This window comes from Nelusetta ayraudi, unplaced genomic scaffold (genome assembly GCF_046127955.1).
Source record: "Nelusetta ayraudi isolate G7.1 ecotype Tasmania unplaced genomic scaffold, CSIRO-AGI_Nayr_v1 ptg000006l, whole genome shotgun sequence".
In the NCBI taxonomy this organism is placed as follows: domain Eukaryota; kingdom Metazoa; phylum Chordata; class Actinopteri; order Tetraodontiformes; family Monacanthidae; genus Nelusetta; species Nelusetta ayraudi.
Genome location: NW_027466056.1, coordinates 5908713 through 5925653, shown reverse-complemented (window position 1 = coordinate 5925653; position 16941 = coordinate 5908713). Strand labels below are relative to the sequence as shown.

Here is a 16941-nt window from a genome sequence, read left to right as displayed (position 1 = left end):
GGATTTACCTGTGATTTCAACTTAATATATACACATATGTGTATTTTTATACAAAATACACAAAAAACACATATATATTTCTACATATATCTATATATTTATACACTGAGTGGACTATATATTGCATCCCAGTTTCTACTTCTACTGTTCTTGAAACGGCTCATCGAGTTGACGGGCACGTGTGTGAGATGCTCGGCGACCAGCGGCAGCGGAGGAGGAGGATGTCTGAATATAAGCGCAGCACGCGAGAGGCAGGAAGAGGATTAAAAGGGCCAAGCTGCAACAAGCCTTTTTGACGGCCCCGAGGACTCCTCGAGAACCGCAAAGAGCGATACGCGTTATTCCTAAAATAGCTCCGCACAACGGGCTGTTAATGATGGAGAGTGGGAGGAGGGTGGGAAACAGAGTTTCCTTTTCATAGTTTTGGTTGGAAACGGATATGCAGCTGCAAAGTCCTTTGCATGTGAACAGGTAAGCGGCAAACGGGCAGGATGCAAAACGATGGGGGATTTGATAGATGTCGCAGTGTGCCATTTAACGCCCCGGCGGGCGCAGTTAGCGAGAATGCAGCAAACGCTGAGGTTCCTGCCTTGACACGTCAAAATGCCAGCTGTGCAACCAGTTTATTATGTTATGGCGGGGGGGCTGAGGTGACAAACAACTGAAACAAGTCCACTCTGCTGTACTTTTAGTATGTGCTCATGGTCGCCCATCTTGTTCTGAAAATATCCATCTTCAGATGAAGATGGGATGTTTCCACCCTTTTTTTTAATGAAATTTTGGGTTTGTCTGCCTTGAACAGACTGCCATCACGTGCGTTCCTGCTTCTCAACCGCATCACCTGCGCACCCTCTGTGTCTCCGCCAGTCTCTGTGTTTGTAGCACAAGGACTACATGAAAGAATTCTTCCTGGGTAGTAATCTATCTTCCCATTCCCGGATTGAAGTCGCCCCGTTTGGATGCGTTTCATTCATTCAAGCACTGTTTGAACCACCTACCCACCCAAGCAGGCTGAACCACAATTTGCAAAGGCACAAGTTTTATTATTAGATCCCCTCGATTCTTCAAAGTCTCCAGGCCTCACAGTGTGCACCGGATCCTCTTGTGTGTATGTTTCCCGAAACTCTAGAGTCTTCCAACTCGCCCAGTCACGCAAGTCTCGCACATGACTCATTGATGCATCCGCAGCGGGTACGCCAGGCGAGCATGGGGAACTAAGACAAACAAAAGGGTGGGAGCACTCTTATGCCGCTCATCAGTCAACACATTCGGCGCAGTTCGACATCTGTTTGCTGAGCAACGGCCATTTAAATCCTAGTCAGTGATTTTAACGGCATCCGCGCTGCTAATAAAATCGTCCCCCCCGAGTGATTGCGCTGATTACTCTGATGACACTCCACTGCAGGGCCTCCTCTCACCTGGCCGCCTCCTTTAAAACACGGCGTGCCATTGCACGGCATAAGAGCGGGGGAGCGCACGTGTTTCGGTAAATAACAAAAGCGTGACGGGGAACTGAAAGACGGTTTAATCAAGAGTAACGCACAAAGTGGTCCCCAATCGGTCTTCCCCTATTGTAACACAATAAGAACGGGGAGGGTAGTCATGCAGAGGACTGATCGGGGACTCATCTCCAACTTAATGTTGGAAAAACAAAGGAGGTGGTGGTGGTGGTGGTGGATTTCCATCGGTGCCCCCACTCCCCTGTGCAAGAAATGGGCTGCGTGGATAAAACTGTCTTGTCTTGCTTTGCAAATAACTGAACGTTTTAAAAGTTAGCAGAGGGAAAAAAACATCTCATTTCATCCCCAATGAATTCTGAACATATAAGTTTAATTTAGTTATTAACTGGCTTTGGATGCATAAAAGTAAACAAACACTCTTATGTAATTTTCATATGTAAAGCTTAAGTCGGTAAGTGGTTTGTAGCTGGAAGCAACAGGTCCCATAATCCAGTGGAACCCGTCTTCGGAGTGTACTTGTATCTTTTTAAGTGAGACAAATCTACATTAAAAGTCTACTACTTTCGCTTGTTCTCTGATTTTTGGGGTTACAGAATAATCAAGAAAACTAATTTGTTTCATCCCAACTTGTTAATTTTTTACGTTCCCATTCTCACCCTCAAAGCCCGCAGACGTTCAGAACAAAAGTCTGAGACAAGACGGCGAACAAATCCAGTTTGTGTCGCTGGGCCACGTGTTGTTCAATCTGCGGCAACAAGACTGAAGCAACCGGTCTCTTTCAAATTATGTTTACGGGGAACATCTGAACTATTAAACCATAATGGGCTTCCTCGTGGTCCCAGATTCATGGTTCCTGAAGAGGGAGGTATGTTAATTAAGTTCTAGCGAGTCCAGATGTGGAGTGGCCAGCAGGATTACAAGGATCAACACGCACTGCTGCTCGAACACACAACAAAATGTTTCTTTTCATATAACAATTCAATTTCATTGATGGCTTTGTCGAGTCATGTGAAGCCGATACATGTCAGATAATGAGCTGATGCTAACTTTAGCAACAAAGGCGACGCTGTAAAACACGCGAGAAAAATTTCTTTGTATTGTTTTGAGGGCCACAATAATTTCTGAAAGGGGTCCTGAGAAATGGTCCACACGGACATAACATAATCAGAGCCATCCACTCAATTAGCCTAATGTGGCAGGTCTTTGGACCAAACCCACACGGTTGCGATGTCTCGCCCGCGTCTATTGCTTTGTTTTTGTTTTGTTTTTTTTGTGGTGTCATTGGCTATGGTACCCAGTTTGTTTCTTCCTGTTTTATGTTGAGGGGGTTCCTACAGACACGTCTTATCTGTCTTCCTGTTATTGTTCCTTCCTGCTCCATTTTTGATCGCCTACCTCATCCTGGCCGCATACCATTCCTCTTCCTTCCTGCCTTCATTAGCCTGTCTGCATCACCCTCTTCGTTCTCAATTTGTTGTTTCCCTTGTCGCTCGACGCCTGCTATTCAGGTTCAGATTTGGGTCTACATTGGACTCCAGACTCGCGAGCAACTGAGCCAACCTATCTGAGGGTAGCTTAAATGGGTATTACCACTGTCAGCTATAAGTTAATGGAAAATTGGAATGTGACGCTCCAGTGGTATAATTTCTTCTGGGGCTGAGCGCCACATCTTATGCCCTCCCTGTCTGTTGATATCAAGCCCTTTCTATCCTATGGTTTTGCAAAGCCAGACCATCTGAGCATGCACGTTGGCGCATGTGAATCTCCGCCTCCTCCCGCACGTCGGAGCAGCATTGTTTTATTTTAACTTGACTTTGGATGATTAAAATGAAACAAAACGTATATGATAGCGGCCCGCTTGGAAACAGGACATGGTAACAGAGTTCTGCTAACAGAAGGTGACTCTGCATTCAGGGTTACTGTATAGCCAGCATGTTTTTAGCCAAAGCCCTATGGTGAGCATGCAACTTGTCCGTGGTGTAACCCCTCCCTTGCCCTATGACATCTAGGATAGGCCCCAGCAACCCTCCACCACCCTGTACATTTTATAAATAGAAAAGATAAGTATTCCCATTACAATCCCATTAAATTAGGACTATTAGGAAATTAGGAAATCTGACTGGTTGGGTTTAATTGTACATTGTTAACAAAAATTTCATTTAGCTAAATGAAAAACTATAACACCAAATATATCGCTCCAATTAACGCCTTCAGAAAGGCATCAGTGACCCAACAAGTGAACAATGAACTTTTTTCTCATCTATTGGGAGCACATTAGTTGGCTGAAGAAACATTCTTTAAACACACCATCAAATCGTCATGGGGAAATAATACTGACAAGACTATTACAATTTGATAAATAAGGTGTGTTAGTGCACTGAAAAACACACCTTTTATTGTATTTTTACATTAAACACTGACAGTGTGATAGACACTTTATTGATTGATTGATTGATTGATTGATTAGTTTATTTATTGATTTTTTTTCCTTCTTTTTTTTTTTTTTTTACCCCTCTTGTCAACGCGCAGTCTAAAAAAACAAAACAAAAAACGATACGTCCAATGAGGGTTTCCCATGATGCGCTCGCGCACCAATGAACCTCTTTTTTTTTTTCCTTGCCCGCCCTTTTTTCCCGCTCGTCCAATGAGACGCGGCCGCTTTCGTACCAGCCAGGAAAGACCTTGCCCGGTTGTTTTTTCTTTCTTTTTCTTTTTTTTTTTTATTCGTAGTGCGCGCGCATGAGCATGTGTGTTCGTCGTGCGCGCGCCAGGCCCGACCCCCCCCCTCTCTCTCTCTCTCTCACCCCCCTACACCAGCGGAGCTACTCCATCGTTTCTGCGCGCGTGTGTGTGTGCGTGTGTGTGAGAGAGAGCGAGAGAGAGAGAGAGAGAGAGAGAGAGAGAGTGCGCGCGGGCGCACGCAAACCTGCCACAGGGAGAGCGAGAGAGAGAGCGAGCGAGAGAGAGAGAGAGAGAGAGAGAGAGAGAGAGAGAGAGAGAGAGAGAGAGCGCGGCGGTGGAGTTTCGGACGCCGACGCCGCAACGCAATCAACGCCACCTGCGTGACTGCTCTCGGACGAACGGCGAGGGGACGTGAAAACGGCGGGCAACGCGAGACCGCGGGTAAGTCGAGCTTTCGCGTCGTTCTGGCGGCACGTCCGTCGGGCAAGCGGCTGCGACCGCCCCCCCGCGCCGACCCCCTCACGTGTCAAAACTCCGTTCAAAAAGAAGAAGAAGAAGCAGCGTCCAAACAAACGTCATCTACCGACCGAGCGACCGACACGGCGTTACCACGAAGACACCTCTGTATGTGGGATGCCTGCCGTGGTTGTTGATAGTCGCCCCGTTGACTTATTTTAATTTATCTGTCGGTTGGAGAAATATCGGGGGTAACCCAAAAGAAACACGGCAGGCAAGGGTGTCTCCTTATCGTATAGCTTTCCTGTGTACATGCTTGTGCCAAAATTGGAGGATTGGAGTGATGGTTCATGATTGATGATATTTATGACCCCCCCGCCCCCCCCTTTTTTTTTCCTTTAAAAAAAAAATAAAATAAAATAAATTCTTTGATTCTTTTCATTTCAGATTCTTTAGATTCAATGTTCAAATAATGAACATTGGGCGACACGCTGATGCAGTAGTTAGTGCTGCTGCCTCACAGCAAGAAGGCTGTGGCTTCAATTCCTGGGACCTTTTCCATGTGGAGTTTGCATGTTCTCCCCGTGTCTGCCTGGGCTCTTCGGGTTCTCCAGCTTCTTCCCACAGATCAAAGTCGTGCATGTGAGGTGAATTGGAAACTCTAAATTGTCCGTAAGTGTGTATTGTGAGTGCACACCGACGTCTCTATGTTCGTCTCCATGTGGGCCTACGATGAACTAACGACTTGTCACCCTGCCTTCGCCCTATGACAGCGGGGACAAACAACAGCCCCGTGACCCAGGAAGAAGCAGCTATTGAAAATGGAGGGATGCTTAACATCCAAGGAACAGGAATCCCTATGATTCTGACCTAAAGCCGTGCCACACAATGGAAGATTTTGCTGAGGTCGCGCCGTTGGCCCCGCGTTTTGTTCCACCGCCTGGTTCGAGGGCTTACTCCTCAACGCGATATGGCCACTTGCTATTATTCTTTTCATTCGAGTTTGCGTGCCACCTTTTCTGATCCCAACAAGCCGCAAGTGCAGACGAAGCTGACGGACGCCGAGTGACCCAAATCAATATTGCGCCTCAGGACGGAGTGGGAATGGCTCATGGAGTGGCTGGAAATTTTAAACGCAGCCCGGTGCAGACAAACACATGTGTGGGCTTGCTAAACATTTTTGTATTGTGTTTTAGGAATATTTAAGTGGTAGTTCTGTGCATAGATGTGTCCCACCCCTCCCATGCTCTCCCCTTTGATTTCCCTGTAAGGACGAAGGACCTTTTGGCTGCAGCCGAAACGCCTTTTTGACAAATTTATTTGTGCTGCTTTACTTCTGGTCTGGCTTTTTTGTTCTTTTCTTCCTGTCTATTTTTTTTCTTCTTTTTTGCTCTCGTCTTCCACTTAGCCTACATGCACAAAAATAGAACTCTAAAAGGCTGACTGATCGCATGTTCACTTTCCACGCCCGTGGGTGCGCGTGTGTGTCAGGTTGGTTTTGGTGTGAGTCAATCAGTGGGCACCCCATGCAAAAGCTGCGATCGTTCTGTCGTGTTCACAATGCGTCGCAAATGTTGCGTTGTTTTATTTTTTTTTTGATGCGTCACCCGTTACTTTGGAGGAAACACAAACAAGCCTCTGGAGAACATTGCCCCTACACGTGGTCTCAAACTGGCTGGTTATTTAATTCAAGTACACAAAAACAGAATCCGAGAAGTCGGCAAGTGACGGCTTTTGTTTTTGTCGTCGAATTTGGCTTTACAGTGATGAGATCGTTTCCATGTCCTCCCAGTGATGGGAGTAGGTCTCCGCAGTCGGTCACGCCGCACGAGGAGATTGCCTTTGCCTTTTTTTGGGCATACCGTGCGTGTACACTGGAGGTGTACTTCCTTAAATGGCTCATAGCTTTCATTCAAGTCTTACTTTTACATTTGTCCCGTGCATTCGTGCAATTTCCTGTTTTGCCTTGTGTTGTGCACTTCAGTTGTCAAAAAAAAAAAAAAAAGCAAGTCTATCGTGTTCTTTTTGGACACTAATGGATCTTAGAGCCTGAATCTAAAAAGTTCTCCTGAGGAGAGGAGCGAAGAGATGTACATGTCTATTAGCCAAGCATAAATAACTTCTGACATTGTTTTTTGTGGCAATGAAGAAGGTTTTGATGAACGATTGTGGCAAACACTGAGCCAACTGTGTTGTGTAGATAGTTTATGTTTGACCTTGCGATTCTTTGCAGGTACGCTGGCGCTCGTCAGGAAAAGGTTGCTTTGCGTGTTTGCTAAATTAAATTTTTTTGGCTCATTCAGAGATAGACTAATTAAAGACTATATCCCCCCCAAAAAAGAAGAAATAAATGACAAAACAATGAAAAAAAAATACTTTTGCAAAAAATGTTGGTGTACAACTGCCCAAATTCTTACTGATAACATTAGATTGTGATTAGTATCTGGGGAGAGGTATGTTCACCGCACCCTTGAATGTTTTCTAGCACCCAGCATGGCCTGAATGCTTGTTTTGAGTTTGAGATAATGGCGTGACGATTTTTTTTTTTTTTTTCGAGTCCACATAAAAATTATGTCTGATATGAATCCGTCACGCTTCTGTCTTTTGACACCTTCCATTCAGCACATCAACTTATCGCCGTGCAGTGTTTTCATGTCGAGCGCAGACTCGAGCCACCCAGTGAGAAGAAAAGTTCACGCTGGATGTTTTCATACTTTTCAAATTTTAGAAGCTGAGAACAGACAGTGTTTGACATTTTCCCGTGATGAATGACAAATTCCACTCAGAGAGAGAGAGAAAATATTGAATACCTAAGATATCTACCCAGTGAATGGCCTTGGCGTATTAGAGAGGTGTAAATTGATTTAAATCTATTTTTCCTGCCTGCCGACTTTCAAATATTAGGGCCACTTAGTGACAGTCAGTGTTTGACTTACTGGGCTAAATACCAGACACGGTGGCTAGCTGCGTTCAGGCTCCACTCTTTGGGATTAGCGCGGCTGACTGGGTGGTCTGAGAATTTCGCCGGGCTGTGGAATCCTCTTTTGAGACAGTTAATGTGTCGTCAGCTTAGCCCATCATCCGATATGACTCAGTCCGTCATCCTCCTTAGTCTGGCATGCGGTTGGACTCCCGAGGACGTGAAGCGGATAGGTAGTCAGAGGTTTGGAAGGAGAGTGCAGCCCCCTCTCTTATTATCTGGTGATGGTTTATCATCAAAATCTGGTACTGGCACAGATGGCACTAGGAATTTCTATCTGCCCCTAACCGTGTAGTTGTGGACCAAATTAATGAACTGGTACATTTAACAGTACTTCTCAGCAGTACCTCCTGCTGTGGATCCAGCTGACACTTTGCTTTCACCTCTCTGGCACGGAGGCTGCAGCATTTCTTTTTGAAGATCAATTACACAAGGCATCAAGATCAAACAGAAAAAAACATGGTGGATTATACTATAATAATTGTGTGTATGCAATCTACGTCACCATATCAAAATACATTGTTGTTGTTTTTTTTTTGTTGTTTTTTTAAGTACACACATTCAAATTTTTAAAATCTTACGACATTCTTTTATTTTTATCTCTTAGAGACCCCATAAATGAAAGTTAACCATCTTATTTAAAATAAAAAAAATCATGCATTGAACAGACCAACCAAACAGTCCTTGGTTGGGAGAGGGCAAAGTTGGGACAAAAACAGCCTGATGATCGTTATGTGTGTCCCACACGCTCTGCTCATAAGAGCGATATCGAGCCTGTTGCTGATATCCCTGTAACGAGAGCTAAGCAGTAGATGCTTGTAAAGTTGCACTGACCTTTGGATGAACTTGCTTAATGACAAGGATGCAGCAGTTTCCAATTGGACCAAAGCAAAAAAAAAAACATAGGACACCCAGATTCAAACTGCGTTAAACTCGGAGGGAAGACAAACGGTAGAGCAACAGTAAAAAAAAAAAAAAAAAAAGAAAAGCCCCCAGCTCCCTCCACGCACTTTGCATTACGCTCCTTAATTGATATCTGCATTATTATGATTTCATTTGTCGTGGCTGCCATCGAATTTCTGGTTAACCTGCAAACAGATGGGAATAGAAACACCTCCACCCATACTGGAAGAACGAACCTGAGCTGCAGGCCTGTTGGGAACAAATGAGCTGAATTTTGTTTCGGCTCCTCGTCCGTTCTCCCAGGAATAGAATCCGCTGAGCACAAGTGAGGTCCTGCAACTTTCCCGAGCCTCAAAATCACGAGCTCCCGTTCCGTGTCCTGCGCCGAAACACTGCCCTGCTTTACCAAACAGCTTTTGCCCTCCCGCAGTAACGGCGCCCCTTTGAACTTGACACGCCGGAGCGGGAGCGCAGTTGCTGGAGGTGCTCTGCAATGCAGCGACTATCTCCTTTTATCTCAATGGCAGCTTTGTCCCCGGGGCGAAAGGAGGAAGTGTCCTTATCGTGGGAAAGGGGGGGGGGGCGATTACAAGTGGTTGACCAGGCCTGTCTGGGACCGTGCAAGGTTATCGCCGTCCCTTCCCCGTGTGGCAAGGTGACCAACCGTCCTCCCCGCTTTGCTAACTGCGGGAAGATTCCACGATGCTCCCCGAACGCCGGGTGGGACGTAGTGAAAGGAATGTTTTTTTTTTTGTGTTCATTCACTGGTATCGCCCTCCATCAGTTCAGAGCTCTCTTTTTTTTTTTTTTTTTCACTCGACATAATTTAGAATGAGTCAGTGGTAATATTAGATTGTTTCTGCGAGTGACAACGAGAGCCGGGATCCTGCTTTCGCAGTGAAATTCACTGACGGCACGGCAGATGGCTTCTCTAGCGCAGCATCACACGGCTTGGCGGGAAGGCGAGCGCCTTGAAAATATGTTCAATCGAAAACAATGTGAGGCATCGGCGGCACGTTAACCGTTGTCGTTAAACCACATGTTGCTTGATTTGCGTAAAGGGTAAACCGTTTTGTTTTGTTTTGTCTTTTTAGAGTCACCCATGCTAAAGTTGAATTTGCAAATGATTTGTTTCAGTTACAGCTTTAGGTAGAAGGGTTGAGTTAGGGTTGACAGCTTCAACTAGTCAAAGGGGGGCTTCACATGATGGGTGATTTGCCCTCTACTCACCATCAGGTTCGGGGCTCAGAAAAGAAGCCTGGTCACTTTCATACGCATACATGATACCAATTGCAATACCTTGGTTTGGATGCATGTTCTGAATATTTTTTCGATGGCAGATGATTTGAAACCAATTTGAACAACAACAACAACAACAACAACAACAAAAATACATGCCAGTACAGCACAGATCCTTTATTTTAAATGTCACTGATCCTGACGTTAAATTTGACCAAATGTTGTAACTCACCTTGTCATTCAGTTTTGCTCACAGGTTAGTGGGTATGTTTTATTTTATGTCAAAGTATTTTTTTTTTTAATGCCTTAGTGTAAATAGTAAGTGTAATGTAAACAGCTTCTTTCTGTTTTCGTCAGCAGTGAAATGTATGATTAAAACAAAACCACTAAAACCACTAAAGATTAGACACCTGGAAAAGCGTTATGTAAATCTAATCCATTATATTTTATTTTAACTGTGCTGTCAATTCACCAGGACCTCCATTGCAGATACCAGCTAGTTTAAACTGTCCATAGCACTTGCTATTATTCTGCGAAAGTGTTACATGACTAAAATGATGCCAAGCATTCGCAAGAAAAAAAAAAAAAAACCCTTATCTCCTGCTTCTTCTCTATTCACTGAAAGACATCTCCACTCTTAGTGCTGTGACCTCAAATATGCTCTGGGTAGCACAAAGAAACACGACCTGCTTCGTTCTGAGAGGTAGGAGACGCTGAAGCCTCTGTTTGGTCTAAAGTAGCTCCTGAGTCATTTTCTTGTTGTCCTTTGTGCCTTTCATATTGTATTTTCAGTAAAAAATACATTGTTCGCATTTTTTCCTTTTGATTCTGCACATTAAATCATTTAAAATGAAAAAAAAAAAATGAATCCTGGGATCTTTTGGAGATCAGGCAGCAAAAAAACAAAACAAAAAAAAAACAACATTCAGTGAATTGGAGTGAATTGGCTGGTGCCAAATCTTAACAACATATGTCCAAATCCAAGAGAGGTGCCCTTAGTCATGTCTTCACTGCAATGCCTGTTAATTGCTGAAAGAAATGCTAGAATTTTCAGTGGGGCAGCCATCTGCAAATTTTCTGCAGGGCAATATCAAATCCAAAAATCAGTTTGAGAAGCGACGCAAACCACTCTAACCAACAACACGTTGGGCAAAAGCAAATGACGCCAATGTCCCGAGGTGACTGGTTGTTTTCATTCTCATTGTTAAGCTCGTTGAACAACGTGGTGCCCAGCCTTCTGTTATGAAATAGCAAATTTGTTTTTTTGTTTTTTTTTTATTAAAAACAAATTTGAAACAATTTATTCCTTTGTGTTTTGGAGATCTACGAAAAAATTGTTCTCGAAAATCGTGTTTTCAGAGAAAACATTTTTTTCTACCCTTACAAAAAGGCTAGAAATTTTCTCAGCATTTTCTCCCACCTTTGAAAATGCCACCCTCTTTGTGTGTGAGCCATGCCGGGGGTCATTTGAAATGCCTGTTTTTTTACAAAATAAAAACAAGGTTTCAGGTTTGCCCAAGTGCTTCCAAGACATATTAGCTTTATTTGCACTTGAGCGTTCAATTTTTCGAGTGCTGTGCTCTGCGACGCTGCCCTTTCACGTGGCAGAGTCCAACACATTAATCTACATTTGACTAGCATCCTGAACTGTATGGTCTTTTGCAGTGTTTGCACGCTTAGCTGCCTCCCATCCCGAGACGCAGAGAACGCGAGAGAGCCCTCACAACGAAACGGCGCTCTCTGGAGCTGTCCCCCCCCCTTCCGCCTGCTTTTACTCCTGTCTCTTTTCCTGCTCCATGGGAGGTCGTGGCCCAGCCCACGTACCTCGCTGTTTCTGATGCTGTCAGGCTCGCTTTAATATTTCAAAAGGCCGCCACTTTGATGAGGCAGAGGGAATACCGGCCTTCATTAACGAGAGTCAGGCTATCAATGCTCAGATGCCAAGCTGTTGAATCATTTATCGTTTTGCCCCTTTTTTTTTTTTCCTTTTTTTCCCCCCCTCTCGTGGCCCACCTGCTCTTTGATGTGCTCCGGCGCCGGCCGAGTGGCGGAAACACTTAAACGGATCACGCACGTGTTACAACAGCTGAGGGAGGTTTGTATTTTTAAACATGCACTTTGACTCCAGATGTGTTTGCAGAAAACACATCTGGGAGCAGTTGTTGATCAAGCGCGTAATAGCGGTGCCGCATCAACGGTTTATGATCTGTGCAGAGGTACTGCGGGAGTGTGGATGATTTCTTTAACACTCGACTACACTTGTTTCTTTCTACAACACCGCGCCGGTTGCTTAGCCCATCACTTATAACGCACCCCTGGTCGTTTTCCAGAGGCGGCTAAGGCCAGTGTTTCTCAAAGTGGGTGGCAGAGTCAGAGTCCGCGAGTCGCTGCGGAACAATGGTGTCGTTCACGCCAGACTTGAAGCGGGGTGCACCTCCGCGGCCGGCCCGCGCCGCCCAGCGATGGTTTCGGCGTCTGCTCTATTTTCTTTCTAATGCGCGAGCCGCGAGCGAAAAAGCCAGAGGACGATGAACAGAGACAGAGAGAAAGTTTGAGAACCACTGGGCGAGGGCATCATTCAAAAATCTTTTGATATGATGCTGATTTCAAAACTTTTTTCAATAGCGGTTGTTGAACAAAACTTTGAATGATACCAGATGTTTTAAAACCAATTTGAACAACCACAAAAAAAGAATACATTGCCATCACAGCACAAAACATTTATGTTACATTTTACTGATGATCCAAAGCAGAATTCCCTCCAAATCAACTTTGCTGCTACATCATTGGTGCAAAATTGTGGATTTTTGCATACACAAATGTTTGCCAGTGTCTTTCACACCTCTATTCACGCCTCTATAATGTGAAAGCAATTGCCAGCGACCCTAGAGCTTGGCACACATATGCTTTATGATTATTGACCTGCAGGCGCTAAGATTTACTGTCTTGGATTTCAGAATTTTGGCACCAAAAGATTAATTTTTCGATATTCCATAGTCAACACACACACACGGATTACCATGGGTTTTTTTTTTAACACCACTCGATTAACCGTGGCATCAAGGGTAGGATTTTAGTCAATGGGTATTCTGGTTCCCTGTGACCCTGAGCTCAGGAAGAAGCGGGTATTGAAAATGGATGGATGGACGGATGGTATTCTGGTTGACTTGACCTAAAATCACACTGTACTGTCAGATTAAGGAGTTAAACCATAGTGAAACCATAACCCAAATAAGGTTCCCAAACTTATGCTGCGCGTGAAGGCATTTTAAACAACATCTTTTGTGCCAATGAAGCCAGATAGCTTTGATCTTGATCTCTTCAAGCCAGTTATGTATTTACCGCTGAATCTTTCGGCGTCATCGCTCGCCCTGCTTGTGGCTTTCCAGGGTGTCAACTTTGATATCCCGCCTTTGCACCACATCTTTCACGAATTGTACCTGAAGTCGGAGCCTGAGGGCAGGTTTTGACGGGGTGGGGCTTCCTCAGATCGTCCGGGCACAAGTCAGATACAGCAGTGAGGTTGAGGTCATCTCAGGACGCCGGCTCATGCCCAGCTTTCATTCCCGCTCTATGTCATGTATTTCTTGGGGTATGCAGTCATTACCAGTGATGCAACTAAAAATCAGTCATGAGGCATCACGGAGCAGCGATGATGCCTGGAGAACGTCCTACACGTGTGGAAAACTATATTGACTCTCTCCATCTGTGGCGCATACACCTGGGATTAGAGGAGAGCCTATGGCATTTGAGGATTCACTTAAATAAACTCAGGCTGTCCAATTCGGCTTCTCTGAGGCTTTTCTGTCTTCTTTAAAAGGGATCAAAGGCGGATTCTGCGGACATGTTTCCTTTAATTTGACAGATGGGCGAGGGGTGGGATTTCAAAAGCGATGTTGTCTGACTCTTGAGTCGGGTCATTATTTTTTTGAAGTATACGGAGCGAGGAGCCACAAGCTTCGCATAGCGCAGTGGCGGCAAGTTGCAATAGATTACATTTGGACTCTCGACAAGGAATCTGAAATCTAATTATCTGTCCCGTCACTGTGGAGCGACGTCGGCCACAATCACATCAAAGCAGCTGATGCTCTGTTGCTTCCAGGCTCCCTTTTTTTCCCAGACAGAGAGTGTGGGGAGTGAGACGGTGGCCGTGCACGTATTTTTTGTTTTGTTTTAGCGCACCAGATGGGAGCCAGCAGGGGCCAAGCGGCGACAAGGAGGAAGGGGCGCATGCTGGACCCCTGGGTGTGGGAGACAAGGTGACTTTCTGTCTGTCGTTACGCCAGACAGGACAGCACGTGACTGGCTGAGCTTTAATAGACGCCTGAAAGGGTGGAAATCGTGGGTATGCGCTGAGGATCGTTTCGCAAGCCGATATTTTGGAGCTCTTCGACGACGCGCGTTTCCACTCCATTTTCTAAATTTGGATTTACTCCTTGTGTCTCCATTCACTCAGAAAGGAGTGTTTTACCTCAGGGGAGGCTTCTTCCTCCCCCCCCCCACCCCCCCGCCCCCTCTCTCGGCAGGGTCATGCGCCCGGTGGACATACGGGAGCAGGCAAGAGATCGCGCCTGTTTTGTGCAGAGGGATAACAAACAGCAATGCCGGCGTACAGGCATAAATATTGACAGGACGTTGTCATTCCAGGTGTAAAAGAATGCAAAGACTTTCAGAGCCATGATATTGCTTTTAGCAATTGCAGTGGGTACTCATCGCGTTGGATGCAAATTCTAATCGCAAAGAGAGATTGATTTTGAATCAGATGATGTTGAAAAACCTGAAGAAACTTTAGAAACGTAGTACTTGCCATCCAATGTGGCGTCCTGATCGAAAACCTTGTCGACCATTTTCTCAGATTTGCAACCGAAATGTGCAACACTTCCTAAAATCTGAGTTGAACGAAACTTGAGGTGTGTGTGTGTGTGTGTGTGTGTGTGTGCGTGCGCGCGCTTTTGTTTTCAAATCCCAGAGCCATAGAGGAAGGAGCTGATTGGCTGTGAGATGTTCACCTGAAACAACCTCAATCTATTTGAATTTAAGCTGCAATCATTAATCAATTTATTGACTTCAATCAATAAAACATATAGTCAGTTGATTCAGTTCCAAGTTTTTCTCTGACATTTACTTCAATAGATATTTTTTGTACTATAAGGAAACAGATTTCTCTGTTTGCAAAGGAGTATTTCTGCAAGTTAGCCTTGCTTCCGAAAGATTTTCTTTACACAACTGGAATTTTGGCAAAAAATGACAAACTGCTGATTCGTACTAGAATGGTGACCCGTGACTCTGTGCACAGGAAGGTATGACTTAATGAACCGATCATTTTTTTCATTCGGACAAAGGACACGCAAGTGGTGTCCCAGAGGGTTTTAAGGCAGCCGGTGGGTGGCGACCTTCCCCTCGAGCTCCCTGTCCCTCGGGGTCCCGCACGCCTTTATTTTCACCACGACGTCGATAAAAAAGTCGGGTCGGGAGGGTAAATGCCGTGTGGATGATGCGGGAGTCTCCAGGCTGCGTCGTGTTGATGTGTGTGTGTGTGTGTGTGTGTGTGTTTGCTTTCAGCCCCTTCAGCAGCAGAGTCCCCTCCGGCCCCGACCACTTCCATCGAGACGGACGTTTTACAATACAGTAGGAGACAGCCAATCGAACTGGCCCCTGTACCAGCGTAACATAACGACTCTCTAGAGACCCGTTCAGCGGAGTGGCTGCATGGATAAAAAGCTTGCGGCACGGCGGGGAAAATCATAAAAGAATGGAGGATGTAGAGGAGGGACTGATAATGATACCTTTATTCTGAAATTGGAAGAATAAAGCCCGCGCGGTGTAGGATTCCCCTTTCCATTGAGAACGTTGACATTGAAGTTTTGAAGAAGAAGTTGAAAGAGGCAACACTCAACACCGTCCCGTAGTTTGTGGTGGCGTCGGCTTCCTGCGTACTTGCTGGAAATGTGGGCGCCATGACCGGCGGGGAAGACGGACGAAACGGTATCACCAGTAGCCAAAGCTGTAATTGCAAGCTGAGTTTTAGCATCTGTGCTACAAGCTGCACAGCTTGTTCTCTATTGCGCTGTTGGCGAGGCTTTGTTTTAGAGACAACAGCTAAAGGCTACTGAGTTAGAGCTAGCCTGCCTTTGGATTGAACTTAACAGTAAATGTGTTTTTTTTATTTGTTTGTTTTTTTACCCTTTCTGTGTTTCACTGAATAAAGGCCTTTTGATGAAGCTGCTTAATGATATGTTAATTGGAATGTTCGTAATAGCCGTGACCCAGCTTTTCCTGTGTTTGCAGATATAGCCCTCTTCTCCAGACAACAAGGGTGTGTTCGTGATATACCCTTGTTTACGAGGCATTTCTCAAACAATCAATTATCAAGATATTTTTTTAGTACTGTCACACTTATACGTAATCTCTAGCAATTTATACAAAATGGTATACCAAACTAAACTAAGGCAGTGACTTTGGTGTCAAGTGAGCCCTGATGAGTCGGGTACAGCTCTTGGTTTTTGGCTGCGCTTTTTAAAATCTAGGCCAAGGTGCTTTCTGGAGTGGGTGGGGGCTTGGGAAACAGCTCCAAACATGGCTGTCAAAACAATCGGCGAGAGCAATGGGACCAGATCAAATGAGCTCCTCTTCTGTGAAGAAAAAGAAAAGCCGACAGCTTGGTCTCAGACGGTGCGCTATTCTGGAGTAGGGGATGAGGGGAATCACTGAGGCTAAATAAGGATAAACATGAGCCAAGGTGACAATGTTTTTTAATTTAGCTGTTGCTGTAGACTGGGAGTTCTATTGGACTGCTGCGTTTCCCCAGCCGTCGCAAGATGAGAAAGCTAACACCCGCCCAGATATTTGCTAGCCCTCGTAGTAAATGAAGCTAGGTAACATTATTGACTGTTTGTTTAACAAAAAAAGTTCTTTCGAGAGAGCTTGTATCCAACATTTGCAGTGGAATGAGCTGCCAGACCTTTCTGACCTTATTTCTCAGAACATATGGAGTGGACCCCTAAGTGAAGTCGAATCGGAATGCGTTTTGTGTCCTTATGGAAAGGTTACGAAGTGTTAGGAGTGACTCGCGCACGCTGATGCTGGGACACGCAAGCCTACACGGTATGAATGCAATGAGACGTTTAAGGCCTCCAAGACCTCCACGCAAGTCTGCCACGTTCATTCTTTATTTGTTTGTTTGTTTGTTACGCATTGCCCTTTTTGATGCATTGATCATGT

General features: G+C 45.1%; 1 protein-coding gene across 1 annotated transcript in view; it reads left to right on the top strand.

The window, feature by feature from the left end:
- Positions 1 to 4400: 4400 nt before the first annotated feature.
- Positions 4401 to 16941, top strand: part of LOC142882797 (double-stranded RNA-specific editase 1-like) — a 37133-nt gene continuing 24592 nt past the window's right edge. Inside the window, exon 1 of the mRNA XM_076017455.1 lies at positions 4401 to 4583. The gene's annotated coding sequence lies outside the window, so the exon portion shown is untranslated. The remainder of the gene's footprint in view (positions 4584 to 16941) is intronic.